The sequence below is a fragment of the Passer domesticus genome, chromosome 6 (assembly GCF_036417665.1).
Source record: "Passer domesticus isolate bPasDom1 chromosome 6, bPasDom1.hap1, whole genome shotgun sequence".
Classification (NCBI taxonomy): Eukaryota; Metazoa; Chordata; class Aves; order Passeriformes; family Passeridae; genus Passer; species Passer domesticus.
The window spans coordinates 25,498,023-25,511,857 of NC_087479.1; the positions used below are offsets into that span (position 1 = coordinate 25,498,023).

Genomic DNA, 13,835 nt, shown 5'->3' on the forward strand with positions numbered 1-13,835 from the left:
TTCATTTACCTGTAGATCAGTTCAAAAAGAGGTAGTTAAATGTGTATAAGCTATAGTGCTAAAAGCACCATTAGCCTAGTATAACTAGTATAGTTATACTATAGCCTAGTATAGCTAGCCTAGTATAACTATGTTCACCCTAGTGGGACAGGAAGTCACTTTATTTATATTCTTAAGTTAAAACATCACAAAAACTTTGCAAAAATTAAATAATTCCTGAGAGCAAAGAGATCAGATGAATGAGCTATATTGCAAAAGCTGGTTGGTATACTTTAGTGTTTATAGTGCTAATATTGGTACTTTAGAATAATCTGCATTGTAACTTAAAAATAAATTCCCAAATCTTTCAGTTTATTTTAGTTGTGATTGTTTTGTCTTCAGCTCCCTTGTCAATGTGTGGCTGCTTAACAATAATTAAACTGCACCTTATGAAATGCATTCATCCAAGATGATTTCACAGAAATCTTAGCTTGCCATGAATTGCTTTGGTCCACTTGGTATTGCAGGTTGGGACTCATCTGCCTCACCACAGTAAGGAGAACAATTTAAGTAATTTCACTTGAGGTCTTGGTTAGTATTTTTTACCACCATGAAATGATGTAAGAATTAAAGGATAACAGGAAACACCCTCAAATCACATTTTCAAAAGCATTTTCCAAAAGTGCCTATGTTAGTAGACTTTATTGTCACCAGAAAGCCTCTGGTAATCTTACAAAGCATCTGCAATGAATAATCTTCCCCTCCCCCATCCTTATTTGTTGCCAGAAACAGCTTATAAATGCTCAGTTGAAGATGGTGCCAAATTTTGCTTTTAGGCACACTTGTAAATAGAAAATATTTCCACCGATTTTGGTAGAATTATTCCAGATTTACACAGATGCAAGTGAAAGCCAAATTTTGCCTGGGTCTTCCCTCATGGGTGCCACTTGGTGCCCTGATCAGCTCCAGAACTGCTGCCTCTGGTGTCAGTGGAAGGCAAGTGCTTCAGCTGAATCTGCCCATAATTTGACAAATTATTATAAACAGATTTGAACAAATATTTCTTTACAAAACAAACTGGTCAGCAGGCTCCAGGCTTTAGTCTCCTGATGCATTTTACAGGAAATAATATCAAGTTAGCTATTATGAAACTACCCCCTCCTCACACACGCATAATTGCTTCCAGCTTGCTGATTATTACCCTTTCTTTAACTGATAGAGTGAGAAGAGAAATAAAAATATCTCCATACAGTAGGCCAAATCCTCATCTGGTATAAATCGACATAGCTCCATCAAAGTCAATAAAACCATCTTGATTTACACCAGTCAAAGAGCTGATGCACTATAATTTTTTTACTTGCTTTTAAAAATAAAACCTTATGTGATTGTGTAACCAATATTACAACAGAAACCAGCATTTTCTTTTGTGAAGTTAAACGTGCCCTCCCTTTGACTTGCAAACATTTTCACTTAGATAGTCCTTCTATAGCTTTTTTTCTTTTGCTTTCTGGCAGAATGCTCCTACCACCCTTGTGTCGTGAGTGAGGTACAATTTGGATTGAAAGATAATCACACACAGAATAATAATTTCATGGAGTAATGAGGGCAAAGAATGAAAGCTACCACTACTCTTTCACCCAGAAGAGGAAAAATGGCTAAGTATAGCACAAGATTTAAAAAAAAAAATATTTCCGACATTCTCTCTGACCACCATTTTCCAATTAACAAATGTATATTAACAGCACCAAGAAATTAGTAATTCTTACTCAGGAATGACAGTACTGTAAAAACTACTATTATAGGTTAAGTTTCTTAAATAATCTTTAAAATAATACAGTGAAACTTATTACAAGGTTTACTGAAACTGATTTAAACTCTCTATGTGCTTTCTCTGGACAAACATTTCTAAAGTCTTTTTTCCATGTTCTCTAGGGGCTGTGAAACACATGGTGATTTTTTTGGGAATACTCTTTGTCTCTTGTACTTCTCAAAAGCAAAGTGAGCCGTTCACAGCAAATCTTTTGCATCCATTTCAGGGAGTCCTAACCATTTCTGTGCAGTGTATTGTCAAATAAAGGTCTGGTCTTTCCCAAAACTTTAATTTTTTTTGGCTGGTTGTTTTGATTGATATGTATATTCAAAAATTCATGATACTTTCATCAACATCTTGAAAAATTGGAAGGATTTCATTGTTAATGCTGACACAGTTTTGTACTGCTTCAGCAAAGACTTTTAAGAAAATATACATTTATTAATTCTGGTACTTAGCAGCCCCTAACAGCATGCTGGTAGTTTTATTAAAGTTAATGGTGATATTTGCAGGACTGCAGCCTTTAATTTCCAATTGTTTTTTTGAATACTGTAAAAAAATTAAAGTGTAATAAAAAAATGCATTAGCATGAATTTCCGAATGTTTTCATTCAAAATGCAGTCAAGATTAAGCTTGCTTTTAAATACATATTCCATTGCTTTGAGTAACATCTTGAAAATCATTCTATGATGTCTGGAATTCAGTTGCAAAGACTGAATTGGAATTCAGTCACACATTCTAGTCTCTGTTTTAATACATATTTTTTGCTTCATAGACCAGTCTGAAACACATTCAGAATTGAATGGAAAAGTTTTTATAGTAAGGCTTGAAAATTTGCATATCATATTTGGTGGATATCACTACTTATTTTGATTTGGAAAAGATTGCTTATCTCCATTACACTGTGAGCCCTTTAGCTTTGGGATCCTGCTTTCTCTGAAACCATCACTTTATACTGCTGCCTTTATTTTGTGATGAGACTTTTCCACCTGGTCAAAGTAATGAATGACTGAGATGCTGATGCAGAAAAATTAAATTCAGGTCCTTTATTACCTCTCTGTAAAATATTACTTGAAAACATGATCCCTGTGGAAGACAGTAGTTTCCCAAGTACCCTATAAGCAAGTATTTATAGGCAGGCACTCTCCAGATCTCTGCAGAGGAAGTTAAAAGAAAACAGAAATGGACAAACACTTTCCATTCAGTTGTCATTGAAAGAGTGGCCCTGTCTGTAAAGAAAGGTGGTGTTAGTACTTCAGACAATTCTGTCACCTGCAGGGTAGGCCAGCCTTGCATAACATGGGCAAGGAGTATCAAGGCCTGCTGGGGACAAACAAAAGTTGTTCAAAAAGTCAGTCCTGTCCCCCCTGGTACTGATGCAGACAAACAAGTTGCTACAAAATGAAGACAATTAATCAAAAATATTTTACTTAGCTCGAAAGTGCAGTCCTTCACAGGGCCACAGTTCAGGCTTGCAGACTCTCAGGATGTTTCTGGGGCTGTGGGAGCTTGGCTTTCAAGCTGCTGGTTCAATAACCTGGAGCAGGCAAGAGGCTGCTCTCCACAAAGCTGGTCCCGTTTCCTACATAACAGTGGAGCAACAGTCTCATGCCAGGATGGGCACTTGCAAGGGTTGAGTTTTCCCAGAAAAATCCCAATTGTTCTTTGAGGAAGTTGTGTCAGCTGACACTGAGATGGATGATCTGGATGCTCTGTGCACAGGCCATTTGTCAACAGGTTGAAGACCAGAGACCTGGTGGCTGAGGTGCCCCATTTTGGGGAGATTTCAATCAGACTGCAGCTCTGATTGCTGAAAATTTGTCCAAGCGGGGTGCTCCTAATGACATGCTTCAAACTCAGAATTATTTCAGCAGAAAATGCAAATGTAACCAGTTCCACCTCAAGGTTCTTTCCTCTAAGCATAAATCACATATGAAATAAGTGTGGGGGATTTAGGTAACATCTTAGACTGCTTTTATTTTATACACTATGGTAAAACTTTTATTTTATTCCAAAGTGTAGCAACAAAAGATTGAAAAAGAACACAGCACTGTCTTGCCCTAAGCATGCTGAAGCTTTGTGGCATCTTTAGACAGGATTCTTGGCTTTGGAGACTAGAGAAACCAGAAAGTGTACTGGAAGTGAAGTCAAAACAGCTTGTTACCCAACTTGCTTTTTCCACAAAGTATTGAAATATTAAGAACTCAGGCAAATAATGCTTGGATACAACTCTCTTTGTTTGTGTTGAGTTCCATTTGTTTGTCTGAAGCCAAACTGGGTGAATAATTTTGCATTCTTTATCTTAGCAGTCAATTGTGTGGTTCTGAAATTTGAGTAAGATAAGATCACAAACAAGTAAAAGCATGTGTAGGCTGAAAAATCAATATGTTTCAAAGTAACAGTTGAGAAACAAATTATTCCTGTACTAATAGGCTGAAAACTAGGTTTAGAGATTCTGCTAGGGCTGATAGCATTGCTAAGAGTAAAGCAGTTTAAAAGAAATTTGCCTCCATAGTTATGTTAATTATGCCATCACATAGAAATAAGGTGGCCAGAAGACTAAAAATGGTACCTGTAACATTAAGGATTTTTTTAAGCTTCTCAGTTTTTGCATAATAATCAGTTGTAGTTCTTTTTAACTACTCATCCTGAGGTCTGCTCTTCCCATTTATCCTGAAATTTTCTAATATTTTACTTCAATTATTCAGAGTACTCTCTTCCTAAGATGTTCTTATTTTTCAGTTCAGGACTCAAGGTCATTGTCACCAAAGAGTGGCAGAATTCCTGTTAACTTAATCACATTCAGATCTATACCATGCCTAACATCAGAAAGCCATTAAGCTTATGCCAACCTAAGTCTGTTCTCTGAGTGATGATACATCTCACAAATAGTTTCCTGTAAATGAAATCTAAATTTCTCTACTTAATTGTTACTTTCTAAGAGTCACTCTTTTGGTAACCTTTACACTCTGCTGAAACAAAACACTCATTGCCCTTGAGAAACACCTGAATAAGCCATACCTAATATACAATTCAAGAATAATCAAAAACAGTAAGTGAAAACTGTAGGCTAGCAGCAATATAAAGGTTCCCTTTGCCATCAGAATCTGCCTTTTTCAGCCCCTACCTCATCTACAGCATTTTAAATGGTGGAGAATTCAAACATCTGTTAAAAAATAGAACCTCCAGTCTCTGTGTCTGGTACATAATTCTCTAGGACAGAACTAAACATCACCTGTTTGTATTTCTATCTATATGCTGAAGTCTCCTGAGTGCTGACTTTGTCTACAAGAAACTCATACATGTACTGTAAACACCCGTGTATTTATAACACAGAATCCCCCAAATTCTCATCACCTCAGCAAATTACTGACTTTTTAAAAAAATCTACGCATGCAATAGCAGTCTCATCCTCTTTGAAGGTATTTGTTTTGTTAACAACATTTTTGAGAGGAAAGCTGTGTTGACAGGAAAAAGGACAGGTTGTTGAGTTATGAGCCTGTGGAATGATTGCGGTAGGGAGGACTCAGCAGCAACAAGTAGAACTGTAAACTAAGATGGGTGTCAATTCAATGCTTTCATGAAGCCAGACTGACTCAAGTGGCACGTTGAGGCAACCACACAGAGTCTTATCTGCTTAGTTCTACATAAATGTATTACAATTAAAAACCCAAAAAACATAAAGCTGAGGAAAAAAACCCTCAGAAATCAGCAGAGCTACATCTTCCCAGTGTGGATTATACCAACAGTTCTTAAGATGTTTGGACTAGAGGCCTCAACGTGTGAGAAGCTCCCAGTCCAGACTCTTTGATTTTTATGAGATGGGGGAGAACTGCTGATTAAGGGATCTGTGTAACTTACAAAATCAAAATCCTCTCATGTGATGTTAAATGGCTGAGGAAAGAATAGAAATTAAAGAAGAATCACCTGGTTTTTAACCTGTTTAACAATGATTGTAAATAATTCGATCTACATGCCCCTTAAGTTCCAAATTTATTTTTTGTAAGTTTTTCAACAGCTGTGAAATCACTTGTTACTTGCTAATTACAGTGCAAGTTACAATAATGAATGGCCACAGACATTCTAGAAGAAAAGCTGGCAACTGAGCATACGTATTTAAAGGGAAGATTATGACTGTATGGTGAGGAACAGAAGTTGGAAGGGATCAGAGCTGGAAGCAAAGGTAAGGCCGGGGACAGCAAGTGGGACTGGTTCATAAAGGACAAAAATGTGTTGTGTGAAGAAGGTGAAAATCCTTGTAGTAGTGCTAGGAGCCTCACACATACTGTGTGAGAAGCCACTGTCATTTCCAAGGGAACTGGGCTTTCTAGTCTGCAGAAGCCAGAATGAAATGTCAAATCTTACCAAACTTGGCAATTTCTGTTAGAATGTGGCTGCTCCTGTTCTAGGAAGAGTTGTGTGTTGTGAATTGATCCTATCACTTACAGGTAAGTAATTTCTAACTGTTTTTCAGCACATTGACAACTGTTAACTCCATGACTGGGATCCTTCTGGACCAGTGACTGGAGCTTATTTAGATTCCAGAACTGGTATCCCAGCCCTTCAGAGGTCCCAGTGGTCCTTCAAGTCCCTCTTGCTTTTCTAATCCAAGCCAGGATGCACTGTGGCCCTCTCAGTGTTTGCAGGGGCAGCAATCCACAGCTACATCCCCTGGGGGAAGAGAAGCACTCCTGGGGAGAGGCTGTGTAGTAGAGATAGGAAGAGGTTCCTGTGGGAGGGAGAAGGGAGCCAGCAGTGGGAGAGCAGGATTCTTACTCTGCTGACCTGCTGCCCAAGCCACTCAAAGGTTAGTTCTGTTGTAACAAGCCCATTATCCACCTGATGGTAACACCATTTAGCCTGGGTTGGAGCTTTAGATGTAATCCAATGAAACCCATCATGAAGTCCATACAATCAAATTGAAGGCTAAAAATCCCTCTTTGGAGCTGTATTCAAAACAAAAAACACAACATGGCATTAACAAGATCCAAATGGAATTCATACAGTAATACAGACGTGGTCTTTATTTTTTCTACCAAGTTTAATGTGGGCCTGGTTTGAAATGTACTACAATATGCATTACTTGTTATGAATAAGGAAACCATTTATGACAGAGTACCCAATGGCATCTGCCATTACAAGTGACTTAAAAGCATTCTTAAATACTATAAATATCCCAAGGAATTGTGAATTCTGTCTCCCATGAAAACTTTTTATAACATCAGAGCAAGCCAACTTTTGATGTACACTACTGCTGTGAAGCTGGATATGACAGTTCAATGCCAAACTGTGCTTCTGATTGATAAGAATGCAGTTAAAGTAACATTAACAATTTGTTTTTCCTCATGATCTAAATAAACTATTATGGAACTATACGTTCTAGACAACTGTAACAAGTTCAGAGAAAAAACAAAACCAAAACCAAGATGAAAAGGGTGACATTAACAGAAATGTTATAAATCTATTATTTTTGAAATTGAGTGGTGAAAGGCAAGGTGAAGTCCACCTTGTACAGATAACATCTATACACCACTTACTTTGCAAAGTGTCAGAATAGGGAGCCATCTGAATCACCTGGTGCATAACATTTTTCTTATCTTTTTCTGAGACAAGGTTCACATAAAGTAATAAGGAGATGGAGCACATTAGAAGGTGAATGTTGAAACAATGAAAAGTGTAATTTCAAACAGGTACCTGTGTTGCCTTTTAATTTTTTTGTTGTCATGTGTTCATCTCTGTCACTACCTAACCTTCCAAAATAGGATGCAGATAAAAATCTTTCTTTGACCCAGGGTTTCATGCATCTGCAGAAAAAGAGGACAGAATGTGATCATTTATACCAGTGAAGCAGCTTTAAACAGGCTGAAATCAGCATCTTTCTCAGGTGTCTTGGATCAGGTGTCTTTCCCTTCTCAGTCAAACATAGAAAGAGACAAGCCTGAGTCTGAAGAACATTAGCCATCATTTCATTTTGCTAAGCGAGCCATACAGGTTTAGGTGTCTCTAGATGAGAGGGTTTATGTGTTACCTACTACACTTTAAATTATTATAATCCTATTCCTGCACTGTTCAGGTAGCTTACTGTACTGGCAACCAAACAGGTTTAGTTTGAGGGTGTGAAGTCCCGTTTTTCTCATAACTGGCATCACCTATCTCTTAGATGCACATTGAGCGTTCCTCCCACTAAACATCTGATTGTCATAAAAGGAAAAATAACATTTTCTTCCTGGCATAGGAAATCATTATTGGAATGTTTGAATTAATTTGTCTGTCAGGAGGATAATAGGGCAGTATGAACTCTATCCCTTCATTTCAAGTTTTTTAAATAAACAGATGGTAAGAAATTTCTTCTCAAACCCTGTGCTCGGTCCTCAGGTCCATTCAGTGCCTCAAATGACTCTCTCTTTTCTTTCTTTTTCCTTCTCACACAGTGTAATACCCAGTCAGCCCCAGGATTTGTTGCTAGTAATAAAAGGGGAAAAGTTTTACATAACTCTAGGCAACAAGAACACAAAACCAAAATTTCCATCCCCTTGCTCTAGGCAACTGCTAGACAGAGGGTTGAGTTTTTGTTCTGTTTTGTTTTGGGGCTGGTAGGGTTTTTTGCTCCTAGAGGCAGTGTCTTTGCTCTTAATTCATTCACATCAACCTGGGAAAATCACATGTACTGCCTGGACTACTTCTTGCTCAGGCCTTCAGCAATGGCTCAAGCCCTTGCTTTGGAGAGCTGCTACCTCCATGTTTCCAGAGTAACCACTGTACAAAGACACATAGCTCAGAGCAGACTCCACTTAGCCTGAAAGATAAGACAGCAGGGCAGCCAGATGCATAAAACAAGTAGATGACTGTCAGCAGATTAAAACTTTTTAATATTGATTATTAACAATTTTCAACATTGTAAAATGTTGACTCCTTTTTATTACTCCACAAATTGTCATTACTTCCTCACTAGACAGAAGCTTGAGAGCATGTTTGTATAAAACAAGCAACAGGAATTCTAAAATGATACCTTAGATTCACTAAAGACCAAGGAAAAGCAAACATGCCCAAACCCTGCCAGCTGACATTAGTTTCTCAATGCTTATTCTATCCTATCTCCAAAGATGAAGAACTAAAAAACACAAACCAAAACAAAAACAAACAAACAAACAAACAAACCCCAAAAAACAAAATGGAGGATAGGAGAAGAAAGATATGACAAACATTTTGTTTAATTATCTTGGAACTTGTTTTGTTGTTTAAAGAATTAATCAGCTATTCCTAGCCCAGGGGGAGCATTCTGGTGGCAGAGATACACTGCAGAGCAGGTCCATGCTTCCCATGCCTTTTGTTTCTGTGTTCTGGGAGGCAGAGTTCAGAAGTAAGGAAGTGCACCCTGTCTCAGCAGGCCTATGCCTGGCAGAGCTGTTTCTGGAGAAGTGAAAATACTTATGGCTGGGGCAGTTAAGCTGGCTCTAGACCTGTTTTGAACTGTTGGAGTAGTGCCAAGGACCTGGCTCAACTGATAGATTTTGTTTTCAAGTTGCATAAGCGCAAACCTGCAAGACTTGATTATTTTTTTTGTACAGTGGTGCAGTTCAGATAGGATTATTTAAATAGCAACTACAATGGAACCCATATAACCACCTTTTATTTTACCTTAATTACATTCCTAGGTGCTGCGTTCTCGCTTGTTGGCCTTTGTGTCCTGATGTTACAGCTGCTCCAGTGTTTGGACATACTGAGCACCACTGAATCTTTAAAGATTCTGACCATATTCCTTCAGAAAAATTGCATATCTTACTCATCCATATTATTTTTATTAGGAAAAGATAATCAGGTTTCATAATGAACACACGGGTAATTTTAGTATAATTGAACTTATGTGGGTAACATTCTATCCTTCTAAATACTTTTTCATCTTACTGTGGACTCTTCATTCAATTTCTTTAGAAGTTCTAACACTTTCCCCCTTGCAGACAAAGTTCAAAGCTTTTCCCCTTGCAGACATTTTGCAAAGGCTTTAAAACATATTCATCTGGAGAAAATAATTATCTATTGAAATACATAGTTATTGATTGTCAAAGGAATTAATACATTACACCTAAGTGTAAAGGAAACAGCGTGTAAGTCAGCTGACACAGATGGATTTTTATCTTCGCTACTACTGTAGGAGGGAAACCTACTAGGACACATATTTCAGATACTTTGAGGCAAATTTCCCTTTGGTGGGACAGGCATATATTTACACCAGTCATCTGATACAGAATTAAGCGAAGTTCCTACACAAGCCAAATCCAGACAAAAGGAAAAACTAGTCTATGCACAAAGCTTTCACTGGCTCATCTAGACCCCTTTTTACTCCTACTTAACTAAATACCTTTAAAACTCTGTGTTAATGTGCTAATGTAGTGTTTACACCTTGTTTCTCAATGTGTCCACCTGACAGTTCTCAGCACAGCCACTAAACTGATGCCAAAATAACACTAGTTAAACTAGTTCATGGTCTGGTCTGCATGCAAAGCTTATGCTACATCTAAGAGTAGGATTTAGGGGTAGAATGTGTTAAAAAAAATCAAGAAAGTTCTGTTCTGCATTCCCTAACACTGTGAAACCATAACAATTTACAGGAGCTTTTATCTTTCCCTAAATCCTTATGAACTGATAGTTTACAAAATAAAGACAGAGAAGGGACAGACTTAATTTTAGAACAAAGGATGGTCACATGCACAAGGTCTATACACCATTGAAATATGAATCACTAGTAGATTCATTCTGGTTAACTGAAGAAACAAAGTCCAAATTATTCCCAGGAGCATTTTGTTGTTTGACCCCCACTGGAACTGATTACATTTTATGACTCTCAGCAGAAGGACTCTTAATTTCCGTGAGGTTTTATATGTACCACGCTCCGATGCTAGCGCTGGACGCGATCCGGCTGGTGCAGGAGGAGCAGCACAGCTTGCAGTGCTGAACCCAGTGCTGTTTCATACGCGCTTGGCTAAAGGGGTGGCCAAAGCCAGCACCCATCAGCCACAGGCTTCAAAGCTTTAACCTGGCGTGGAGCCAAGAGACACTTCCTACCCAATTTTGGCAAAGGCCATAAAGGTGGGGAGGGTTGTGGGCCTCCCTGGAGCAGGTGGTGACCTGCTCCATGGTGTGCTGGTGGTGCACGCCTGCCGTGCAGGGCCAGCAGCAGCCCCAGCGCTGCCCAGGCTCCTCACATGCTCTTGGGGACATGCCGGATGGACGTGAGGAGAAGGCTGAGGGCATGGACTTCCCGTGGCAGCCGCAGCGCCGAGCCGACCTCCTCAGGCAGCAGGCCTGGGCAGTGGTGGCCTCCAGCCCCTGCACACCCCTGCAAGATGGTGACGTGAGCTGTGAGGGCTGTCCCTACTCCTCAGCCCGCTCTGGTTAAGCTTTAACCATCCTCCCTACCCAGAGGTGAGCAGGCGGACGCTCCACGTGCGACGAGGCCAGCCACAATGGGCAGCTGTGAGGGCCTTCCCCGGTACGGCTGCCATTGCCCACTACAGCCCCCCAGATGGATGTCACGGCCCCCTGAACTGCTCATGGTTTAGGCACAAAATGTGTAGTTCCTGAAAGTGGTTTTTTTTTCAAGATCCCACTGTTAGTGCCAAAGTCCTTCCAAATCCCACTGACAGGCCAGCCTGAGAAGTGGTGCCCACCAGGGTGGCAACATCAGCCTAACAGAAACAAATTAATGGCAGCAAATAAAACTCCTCTGGCAGCATTCCCTCATTCACAGTCGGACTGAGCTTCACCAGATGAAGAGCACTGCTTCCCTTCGGTTCTGCAAAGCTGTTTGGAAAGTCACCACTTTTTGTAACCAGGTATTACATGAATGTTAAGAAGAATCCATATGTGTTGGACTCAGAGATGGGTTGTACTCACAGCCTGTTGTGGAACTCATTGAGAATCCCACCATTGACACAGACAGGAGCTGCGTTTCCTGGCATACCTTTCCCTTGCCTCCTCCTGATTTTTTGACAACCTGTCCTCCTGCCAAGGAGATTCTTTTAGATGGTGTGAAAGAATTATTATTGGGGGCAGGGGGGAGGAAGTGTTTTATTTCAATTTTGTGTCAGCTGCTAAACATTTTTATCCAAGCATGTGCACATGCAATATGCACAAGTATTAGATAATGCTGAGGTTGTAACTCCTTTTGCTGCTAAACTCTCAGTTGCACAACAGGCAAGAAATGAAGAATTGAGGTCATGCATATGCCTTGCATTGTTGAAAACCTATCTATGAAGCAGGAAATTCTCTCACTGAACCTCACTTTTGTCACAGAGGCACAACACATTCACTCAGAAACATTAGAAAATAAAAATCAAGGCAATTCAGGGCAGTAATGGGAAGGCATGGGCATTTTAAAACTCGATCTGACCTTTAAAACCTTTCTTCTTGGTACTGATTTAGTGGGGATACTTACCGGTATAAAGTGTAAAAGAAATACCTTGCACATTTTCTCATTTTTTCTCATTATCAGCTGCACTTACTTCACTGTACCTCAAATGAGCCATGGTACGGAGTGTAACTGAAAGTTATTTTTAAGGAGGGGCCTTATCCATTGCATCCAACAAGAACTAGGCAGAGCTGTAGACTACTCTTTCTCTTTCCACTAAAGGAAGCTTGCAGTTATAAGTAACTCTCTGATTTCTGGGGGCAACACAGTATGCTGGTTTAAGTGTTCCTGTCTCTGTAAATCTTGGTTTACATGCAATGTTTTATAATATCCTGTAATTATAAAAAGGATGAAAACTTTAAAAATGTATTTTTGGCTGAGATATTTATGCCAATTCAACGTTTAAAATGCATACATTTACAGATATATGATGATACATTGAATCTCTAGAAAGTGTTCCTATACAACAATAAACTATGTGGATATAAGCATTTTTGCAACTTTATATCTGTGTCCACACTGTAGTCTCTAAGTTCTATGTGTGAAGGTAGTCTTAGGATTGCCCTTGCCTTTGCTTTTTGTCTAAGAACTTCTTGGATGACTGGAAATTAAAACTGACATAATTGTTGTTTCTTAATTCATAAGTTTTTGAAACTAGCAATTTCATTCTATCAATGTTTACATTTTCCTCCTTGCTATGAATGCTTATCAACTGTATGATAACAATCCAAATAACTTTCCAGCTGTCTTGAGTCTTCCAAAGAGAGCAAGACTAATGTACACACTGGATTTACCACCTTTAAAATGTGTTTCCTTCAATTCTGCTCTACATGCATGCTTTATTTAAAACAGACATATTTATGAGTGCCTGACTTTTAAGAAATGTAGACATTCTGTCAGTATCTCACTTTCGCTTGGGTGTGAGGCACCAGCATGGGTACTGTGGGCAGTGGTGTCCACCTAAAACATATCTGTTCCTGGATCTGTGGGAGAAGGGAGAATGGTCATTTGGGCTTGAGCCTGAGGAGCTTTCCTTGGAGAGGATTTCCCTGGAGTATAGCATTCCCCAAGGACTATATTCTGTGGCTGTGATGTAGTATGGTTGGCTTCCCTCCAGATGTAGGACTCAGCAGGCTTGGAGCATCCTGTAAAAGCTCAAAATCAAAACTGAAGCTTGCTTTGTATGCAGAGCCAGCTAACTCCAGCCCTCGTCTACCTTGGCTGAAGTGGTCTGAGCATGAGCAGAGCATCGTGGTGAGGCTGTTCCACCTGTACACACCATGACTCACCTGGTGTTCAGTGGGGAGACATCCAGAGTCTTTTTCAGCCAGCTACTCTCTCCTTCCAATTCTGCTCTTATCTGGGATCTACCATCAGACGAGTGCCTGGATTGTTAACCTCTTTGCCTTAGCTTTTAAGGTCTTCTGTTAGAGATGAGTAGCAGGACAGAAGAAAAAAAGGTGGAGGCCAAAGGAGTCTCATATTAAAGGGATAAATCAGAATACTGGTCACAGTTGTGAGTCATCACATTTGTCAAATGAATGACTCAAAGAAAATCCAGCATGGTCTGTATTTCACTGAGCAGATGTATATGCTTCAGATTGACTCATCACTGTACACTCTGACTAAATAACCCAG

General features: G+C 39.5%; 1 long non-coding RNA gene across 3 annotated transcripts; it reads right to left on the reverse strand.

Moving 5' to 3' along the window:
* On the reverse strand, window positions 1-11,154 carry LOC135302928 (uncharacterized). 3 transcript variants are annotated; one of them, XR_010364478.1, is made up of 3 exons: window positions 9,428-11,154; window positions 120-7,593; window positions 1-75 (listed from the first exon to the last, which is right to left on the reverse strand). It is a non-coding gene; the product is annotated as an uncharacterized LOC135302928 (long non-coding RNA). The 3 variants fall into 3 exon arrangements; XR_010364479.1 differs by having other exon boundaries at window positions 120-6,735; window positions 7,484-11,154; XR_010364477.1 differs by having other exon boundaries at window positions 120-11,154.
* Between the last annotated feature and the right edge of the window lie 2,681 nt (window positions 11,155-13,835).